The 8,994-nt window shown below is 53.0% G+C and overlaps 2 non-coding genes across 2 annotated transcripts; both read right to left on the bottom strand.

Moving 5' to 3' along the window:
- Window positions 1-4,153: 4,153 nt before the first annotated feature.
- Window positions 4,154-4,226, bottom strand: TRNAK-UUU. The gene has a single exon. It is a non-coding gene; the product is annotated as a tRNA-Lys (tRNA).
- A 2,351-nt stretch (window positions 4,227-6,577) lies between these two features.
- TRNAA-UGC lies at window positions 6,578-6,649 on the bottom strand. Its single transcript has one exon. It is a non-coding gene; the product is annotated as a tRNA-Ala (tRNA).
- Window positions 6,650-8,994: the final 2,345 nt, after the last annotated feature.

Raw genomic sequence — 8,994 nt, 5'->3', positions numbered from 1 at the left:
CCACTTCCACCCGCTCAGAGCGCAGAGCTCCCAGGCTGAGCCTGAAATTGGAAGCAGGAGACCCTGTAACCAGGCGGGCCCTGTGGCTGGTGCCTGTGATCCCAGCTCCTGGGGAGACTGAGGCCGGCGCTGGCGGATCGCTTGAGCTCAGCAGTTCTGGGCTGCAGGGGGCTGTGCCGATCGGGTGTCCACACTAAGTTTGGCATCAATATGGTGATCCCGGGGAAGCTTGGGGTCTCCAGGTTGCCTAAGGAGGGGTGAACCGGCCCAGGTCGGAAATGGAGCCAGTCAAAACTCCCGTGCCGATCAGTAGTGGGGTCACACCTGTGAATAGTCCCTGCAGTGTAGCCTGGGCAAGACAGTGAGACACAATCTCTTTTTATACAGACACCCCCCGCAGAGCCTGGAGGGGGGGATGGGAGCACCCACACGCTGGGGATTCTGACTTGGGGGGGAGGGATGCACCCAAGCAACATGGATCTTGAAAACGGGAACAGAGACACCCACAGATCCCGGATGGGGGCAGGCAGGGGAAACCACACATGGGAGCTAGTTCATGGGGTGAGGGACAGAGACACCCACCAGAGATCCTGGATGGGAGCACCCACATGGTGGGGATCTTGAACTGGGAGGAGGGAAGCACCATGTACCAGAGGTTCTGAAGGGGGAACAGGGACACCCACACACCAGGTGTCTTGCAGCAAGAGCTGCGGTCTTCATAAATTTACACAGGGCAGTGATGGGGCATTAACCATGTCCCTTGCGGAGCGTGTTCCACTAGATGATTAGTCTCATTGTCAGGGCGGCTTTAGGAAGTGCGGGGCCCAATTCGAACATTTCCGATGGGGCCCCGGCAGGGACGACTAAAACAAAAAAACACTTAAAAAAACCCCTTTCATTTCTTCCATGTATTATTTACTTTCCATGACTATATAAATAATAACAAAATTATCTATTATATACATTGCATCATATATTAATTAGCTGATTTGCACTTTCATGTTAGGAAAATAATTTGTTTTGATAGTTCTCCAACTGATTTTCCTCACTAATGTTTATTTTATTAAAATTTATAAAATATTTCCTTATTAATATAAAATTGCCCCCATCCTTCCCCCCCCCCCCAGTGCCGCCCGGCCCCGTGGAAACAAACCCTCCTTCCCCAGCTCCGCCCCATCGAAACAAGGTTTGGGGGTGGGGGGGCAGGAAGAAATGGCACATGGGGTGACCAGATCACAGCAGTAAAATAGGACCTGCCCCCTCCCTGCTGGGCCCCACCATTACACCCCTCTTCACCCCCTAGCCCCCCGCTGGCTTGCTGCGTCCCTCCTAGTCAGTCCCCCCCCCACCACCACTCGCCTCCTTTCACCTTCTCCCTCCCCTGCCAGAAACCCCCATGCCCGCCCCTAGAACCCCTGCTGGCTCACTGCTCGCCTCTGTGCCCACCCGCCCCCTCCCCCCCAAGTATAAAGCCTCATTCAAAGCCCCAGGGGTCACTATATTACTGCACACCGCAGTCAATCAATGCAGTTGTAGATAAATCTCTGCATTATGCATTTTTGTATAACTTGTATATGACTTTGTATTGAACCTTGGTAATATGTTATAGCAGGCCCTAAAGGTAGTGTAATTAAGGTAAAAGAAAAATGTCTTTTTGCTAGAAGTAGAATAAGATCTTCCCCTCCACTTTGTAATCAGTTGCCCTGTTGAATGGATGAGGTGTGACTGAGGAAGGTGTGGAAGGCAGCACCTCCAGACAGCTGCAACCCTTGGAGAGGGGCTGGGAGCCAGACGGAGGAGAGCTTTGCCCAGGCTGTGTGGGACGGAGTTTGGGTGCTGGGTGCAGGCTCCGGGCTGGGGCACGGGGTGAGGTGCAGGAAGGGTGGAGGGGTGCAGGCTCTGGGAGGGAGTGCGGAGGGCCGGGTGCAGGCTCTGGGACAGAGTTTGGGGGCCGGAGATGGGGTGGTGGGTGCTTGGAGGGGGAGGGGAGGGGACTGCTATCACATGTGGCTTCCTTTCTCCTCTGCTGCCCCTCACCATCGCCTCGGTGGGGAATGGGGCTGCCCCTTGCCCAGTGTTTGCAGGAGTGGTGGCTGGGGGAAAACCCAGTCAAACTCTGGTTTTACTCTTTCATTGATGGGTCACTTTAACCCATTACACACCCTTTCCCGCTTCTCTCACTCCCCTTTTCTACTGGGCTTGTTTGCTCTTTTCGGTGGAGCCAGATGAAAACCACAAACCCCAGCGAGAGCAACAGGCTGGAAGACTAGACTGAACCCACCACCCAGCCTAGTCCATCCCAGAGCCCAGGACTGAGGGCAAATGTCCCCCCACCCCCAGGCCACCTGCTTCCACTCCTGGCCTCTCCCAGCGATGCCAGCGATTCTGTATGGCTGCATCAGGCGGGATTTCAACCAGACCCCCCCCCCTGCTAAATTCACCCCTGTTTTGCAACCACTCTGCACCAATAGCACCTCCCTTCCCTGCCCTAGAGCTGCTGGATGGCTAGAAAGCTGAGCTGGGCATTTGATTGATCTGGAATATTATCATGCCCCCCCCTCAAAAAACCCTTAATATCCACACAGCTTTGAGGGGGGAATAGCCCCTCCACCAAGCCGGTCTAATTTATTGTTGTAGGGCAAATAAAGGAGCCATAGTTTAATGGAAATATTCAGCCCCTACAGGGATCTTGCAGCAGGGAAAGCAGAGTTGCTGGGAAGGGAACTGGTCTGGATAGGAGCCCCAGTCCTCTTCCTGTGCAAAATAATTTGGAGAGGGGAATCAGATCACTCCGTGCCTCAGTTTCCCCTCTTGCCGGGGGGGGGGGCGGGGGAGAGAAGTCTCAGCCTGCCATGTTGCAGACCTTTCGCATTCTCCCCTCTTGATGTATTTGGTTTCCTCCTCCAAACCTCCCTCTCTCTCTCACCTGGAGTTCACAGCACTAAGTACCGGCTCGGGGCTTTTTTCCTGGGTTACATGATCCCGGCTTTAGTTTTGAAACAGACACAGACAGGCACCAACTCACCCTCAAACAGCAACACCATGAAAACCACAAAACCAGCCCAATGTTACAAACCTGCGGGGAATCACAGGGTCAAACACTCACCGCTGGAAGCCCCAGCAGCTGCTCAGGTGAGTGAGGTGCACGGCAGAGATTCCTGCCTCCCACCGGACAGGAAGCTCCCTCGGCGTCTCCTCCAGGTGAGTGCTGGGGGTGGGGGAGGGGAAGGAAGGCTGCAAAGCACATGTGCCTTCTCCCCCCTCCCCCCTCCTGACCTGCAACACCCACGCGGCTGCCTCTGCCTCAGCCCTCAGCCGGCCAGCATCTCTCGTTGCCTAGCAACAACAGCTGCTGCTTCCAGGAGAGACTCTGCCGCCGCGGGGCCCTCTCAGGCGCAGGGCCCAATTTGGGGGAATCGGGCAAATCGGCCTAAAGCCGGCCCTGCTTGCAGCCCTGCTCTTCCGCCCTGACTGATAGGGGGGAGTATTGAGCCTCCCTCCCTTAGGCCCTTCAGCATCCCTGGGGAACACCAACGCCACCCAACTGACTTTGGGCCAGTAGGTCAACCAATAGGGCTGCCTCCTAGGCCAGGCTGCAGTCCAGCTTCAGGACTCAGAGGAAATGGAGCTCGCATCCCTACCTACAGGACTCCAGGCACAACCAGGCTTCTGGATCAAACATCCCCTCTTGTGCTCAAGTCACAACAGCTAGCGGGCAAAAGACAGGCTTTCGTGGCCTTTGAGAAAGCAAGATCGAGCCTTGGAAGACCCAGCAGGGTTTGTGGCACAGGAATTGTCCTCAGATCCTACCGAGACTTCAGCTCAGATTGCAGGATTCAAAGTCCCGAGTGCTGCCCTTACACCATGGGACCAATAGGGAACCCCCAGACCTCTGCTGAGCTCTGGTGAGGATGACCCTGTGGGGGCAGCCCTGCATTTGCTCACCAAGTTGGCCTGCAGCAGTTTGCTGCAGCTCCCCCACAGGCCTTTCTTAATCCAGCCTGAGAGGCCAGTGGGCATGTGAGGAAGTTGCCCCTTCAGTCCCAGGCAGTACATGGCCCTTCCTAGTGAAAAGCCAAGTCCTGGGGAAAAAAGGTCAAATAACACCATAGAGAGATGCCTTCTTCCATTTTAAGAGGAATGGGTCCTGCTTCACCTGACCAGGGACTTGAACCCTGGACCCTCAGATTAAAAGTCTGATGCTCTACCAACTGAGCTAGCCAGGCTCGCATGTAAAAGAAACAACTTTTGTGCAGAAGAGAAACTCGTCATGAAAATGAGGGCAGGAAACAATACAGAAAACCTGCTACTCTCGCTCTCTTAGCAGTCCTAGCCCCAGCCTGCTCCTCCATCCGGTGCCCTGAGGCCTTATTCTTTTTTTAGTTAAATATCAAATCCAGGAGAAAACACAGTTATACAAAGCAAAACGAAATCACAAACAGAAATGTCATTGGAAATACAGAAATAAAAAAGGAAAATGCAATCTCTATCACTTTATCGTGTCGGGGCCATTCCTGTATCGAGAGCACCCGCTAAGGTCCCTGTGTGCTTACGAGAAACCTGGAGGAACTCATACCACAGCCTGAACATGAAACTCAACTGCTCCCAGGTGCTGCAGTAAAACCCTTTCCCTGCTGTGACGTTGGACTCCATGTGATTTTATGAAAATATGCTAATGAGTGTGAATATAAAGTGACTGGACTATGCTTCATGCAAAAGGTCTCTTGTAAGGTATCATTACAAAGCTTATAATCTACTGAGTGTGTTCATCCTATTTGTATGAACTGATCATTCCTGTATCTGAAACTAGAAATATGAACTATAACTCTGAGGTTCTGTTGTAATGATGCAAAGTGTGGGCCATTAATAGTGGTTTGGACTCTTGATGGCTCCCATTGACCAGGACAATAGACTGTAGATGGCTCTGTCCTGCACCATTTAATTTGGTCTTATTAAAATGTAACTAGCATGTTACACTTGTGTTTTTAAAGGTGGCTTCCCCAAGCAATCCCAAGTTGTTCTGCCCACAGCTGCACACTCTCCTGCACCCCAACCCCCTGACTGAGCCCAGCCCCTGCACCCAAACTCTCTCCCAGAGCCCAGCCCCTCTCCCTCCCTCAGCAAACTCCACCCCAGAGCCTTAGGCAGGTGTGTGTGGGGGGTGGGGCAGGACTTGGTCCCATTCTGGGCACCACCAAAAATTATACAAACCTACCGCCCCTGTCCAGCCCAACCTTCTGCTGATGCACCTCAGCCCACACCCGTGCAGGGTTTGAAGCTTCCATTGCTTAAATTCCAGGACACTGAGGGATTTCAGCTCCCCTTTGCCCAGCGGGAACCTTCACCCCACTCCCAGCCAGGTTCTTGTCCATGGGATCACTGTAGGGGGGCTGGGTCCCGCTGGGTCTTTTCTCTCTCTACGACAGGCCAGGGTGCAATAACTGGGGCATCTGAGCACCCAGGACCTTCTGTGGGGCTGCCATTCCCCTTCCCCTTCTGTGGTCTCGTCTGTCATTGACTCCAGCCTTTTTTCTATCCATCGTCAGCACCATCCCAAGCCAGCTGCACTCGCCTCAAAAAGACAAAGAGTCCTGTGGCACCTTACAGAGTAACAGACATATTAGAGCATGAGCTTTCGTGGGTGAATCCCCACTTCGTCAGATGAATGTCGTGGAAATGTGCAGGGGCAGGTATAAATATTCAGGCAAGAATCAGTGTAGAGATAAGGAGGTTAGTTCAATCAGGGAGGATGAGGCCCTCTTCTAGCAGTTGAGGTGTGAGCATCAAGGGAGGAGAAACTGCTTTTGTAGTTGGCTAGCCAGGCACAGAATTCCCACTCCATTCATCTGACGAAGTGGGGATTCACCCACGAAAGCTTATGCTCCTGTACGTCTGTTAGTCTATAAGGTGCCACAGGACTCTGTCGCTTTTTACAGATCCAGACTAACACAGCTACACCTGTGATACTCAAAAAGACAGTGTCCCCTGGTGGGTGTAAATCACTGACCTCTCTCCTCTCTGAGCACTGACTGCCCCTCTGTTTCCTTGCCTCTCAGGCTTTGGCTACACTTGCATTTCAAAGTGCTGCCGCGGCAGCGCTTTGAAGCGCTAAGTGTAGTCAAAGCGCCAGCGCTGGGAGAAAACTCTCCCAGTGCTGTCCGTACTCCACTTCCCTGTGGGGAATAACGGACAGCGCTGGGAGCCGCGCTCCCAGCGCTGGGGCTTTGACTACACTGGCGCTTTGTAGCGCCGCAATTTGCAGCGCTGCAGAGGGTGTGTTTTCACACCCTGCTGCAGCGCTGCAAATTTGTAAGTGTAGCCAAGCCCTCAGGCTGTGCCGATGGGACCTTTCCCTCCAGTGCTGGAGGATACGCCCTTCTCATCTACCATTGTCCCAAGCAGCACAACGGGTGGGAATCTTAAATGTACCAAGGTGACTTAGGAGCAGAACCCCCCCTCCTCCCCCAGACCTTCCATGCAATTGGCACTTGCCCCTCACTGAGCAGGATTGAAACTCCTGCAGGGAGACTGCTGGGCCACATGCCCTCTGGGCATGAGCAAAGCAGCAGGGTGAAAAAAGAGCTGCTGGGAATTGAACCCAGGGCCTCATACATGCAAAGCATGTGCTCTACCACTGAGCTACATCCCCAAATAAGAAGCAAGTTACACTCAGAGCTTTCCTATTACCAGAGCATCCAGTGGCCTAAGAGCAGCCTGGGGACACATTCCCTGCTCTGAGGGCCAAACCTGCTGTCCTGGAGGCTGCTGGTTCTTAGGGGTCACTTTGCAGCAGGGCCAGATTCGATGTGTGGGGCAGAGAGAGTGGGTGCCCTGGGATCAGGGTGCAGAGATGCACTCAGCCCTCTCCCCTGCATTGGGTGGGGGGTGCTGCCACCTCCTGCTGGAAGGTAATGGGAGGGGAGGGGCGCTGTGAGTCACTCAACACCTGACCCTGGTGGCAGCAGTGCTGTGGGGAGCTCCAGGTGTTTCTAGGATCTGCTCTTTCCACCTGCCTGTGAAGTCCAGCTTTCCCCAGCACATTCACTGTGGTGCAATTGGGTCACTGTTTCCATGGCTGAACAGCAAAGAATCGCTCCCAGTTTCCCTTCTGTCTGCAGCAGGATTAGCCTGTGTCAGTGAATAATGAGGTGGATCTAATTGTAGATTGTTATTCATTCCCCACCTTGACAATTCACACAGTCCCTTTCCCATGCAGATTCCCAGCACCTCGGTGATCCTGGTAGCAGGGGTTGGGTCCTGAGATTTTCAGGGTCCTTTTTCCCCTCCACCTGGAGTGAACTCAGCTTTTCCCCCATCCCAGACAATCCATGAAATAACAACAGGGGCATAAAGAAAGAGGGAAGGGAACATCTCACGGCCAGGGCTGGATGTGCGCAGGGCCCCCTGCTTGTCCATTGTTTCCATGGAATTTGGCCCCCTGCTTTGCACAAGGGACAGAGAAAGATCTTGCTGTTCCTGTGTCTGTGCAAGGAAAATTGTGCGTCTGTATGAAAGACAGGAGGGAAATGGCCCCATGGTGGGACAATATCCTCAGGATCAAGACCTAAGGACTCAGGCTGAGAACTGATAGAACTGCACTCACCTGGGATTTAACAAATTGTCTTCCATGGAGCAGGGCCAGTTCCAGTGTTTTTGCCACCCCAAGTGGAAAAAAAAATAAAAAAGCTGCAGCTCAACCTCTGCCACTTTTGGCCTCAAGTCCTTCCCTCTGAGATGGGATGAATTGCCGCTGAAGCCTCCCATTTCCATTGACTGCCCCAGGGACCTGCTTGCTGCGCTGGTGCCTGGAGCCAGCCCTGCCATAGAGACACTGGGAAGATGGGGGAATCAGGAAAATACCATGGATTTGTTTATGTTGTAAGTGAAGAATAACTGAAGCAGTTTTGGTTAAAAGAGTCACGTCTCCCTAACTGGGAATTGAACCCAGGCCATGGCACTGAAAGTGCTACAGCCTAACCACTAGACCATCAAGGAGGTAATGATGCTGTTTTTCTTCTCACTTATGTTACACTTTCTTAGGCTACTTTCAATCCAATTTCTGAAGCTGCTCCATTGTCCATTCCCTGAGCAGCTAAGAGCAGAAAGTGCAGGAATCCCTGTACTCAGGGTCACAACCTGAGACCAGCCCAAGCCACTGAAACAAACTCAAATCATGCTTCCTCCAGCAGGATCACAGAGCCACACAAAGAAAACCCACCAGGAACAATCCTCCTCTGCCTTCATTTACCCCATCGCAACCCTCTCAGCAGCCGACTTGTGGGAAGGACACTGAGCTGATAGGAGCTCTAGCATAGACACCAAGGGAGGGGTGTTGCACCCCCTCAGTGGGAGCTGATCACATTCTGACTCTGGAGGAGGAGGGAAAGGCCATGGCCACATGATGGGGCCACTATGTACCACAACATGGTTCTTTTATGGGGGGTGACTCTGAACACTGACTGATCTCCACTCCCTTGTGTTTGAAGAGATGTTTAGTTTTGCATTTGGGAACCTATAAGGCTGAAGCAATTTTATGGATGGTGACACTACGACTGAAGGGTTATTTCATGTTGTAGAAATTGTTAAAAACACTGAGCTTAAACTGGAACTGCCTGTTGTTAAAGGCTGGTTTCCCCACGTCCGTTCCATAAGCTCTGCTAGAAACACCCTGGCTTCTCTCCTGCCTCGGTGGGAACTGCAGGGAATCGTCCCCTGCTGCCCTTGGCTCCAGGCTGATTTTTCTGGGGAGGGGACGTGGAATTGATTTGTTTGCTGTTGAGAAGGGAGCCGGGCCAGTTCTCAGGGAACGAGAACTCCCAGCATCTTCCCAGCCCAGCCCAGGCTGCTGCCCTGTCCCAGCCTCTGTTCCCCTGGGGGCCCTGTGTGTTTGACTCTAGAGCAGGCCGGGAGCAGCAGCTGAGACAGAGGACAGCCTGGGCCAGGCAGATAAGAAGGAGTTTAGCCAGGAAAAAAGGTATAATGGCAGTGGAGTGT

The sequence above is a fragment of the Mauremys mutica genome, unplaced genomic scaffold (assembly GCF_020497125.1).
Source record: "Mauremys mutica isolate MM-2020 ecotype Southern unplaced genomic scaffold, ASM2049712v1 Super-Scaffold_100100, whole genome shotgun sequence".
In the NCBI taxonomy this organism is placed as follows: domain Eukaryota; kingdom Metazoa; phylum Chordata; order Testudines; family Geoemydidae; genus Mauremys; species Mauremys mutica.
This window is presented reverse-complemented; position numbering and strand designations above follow the sequence as displayed.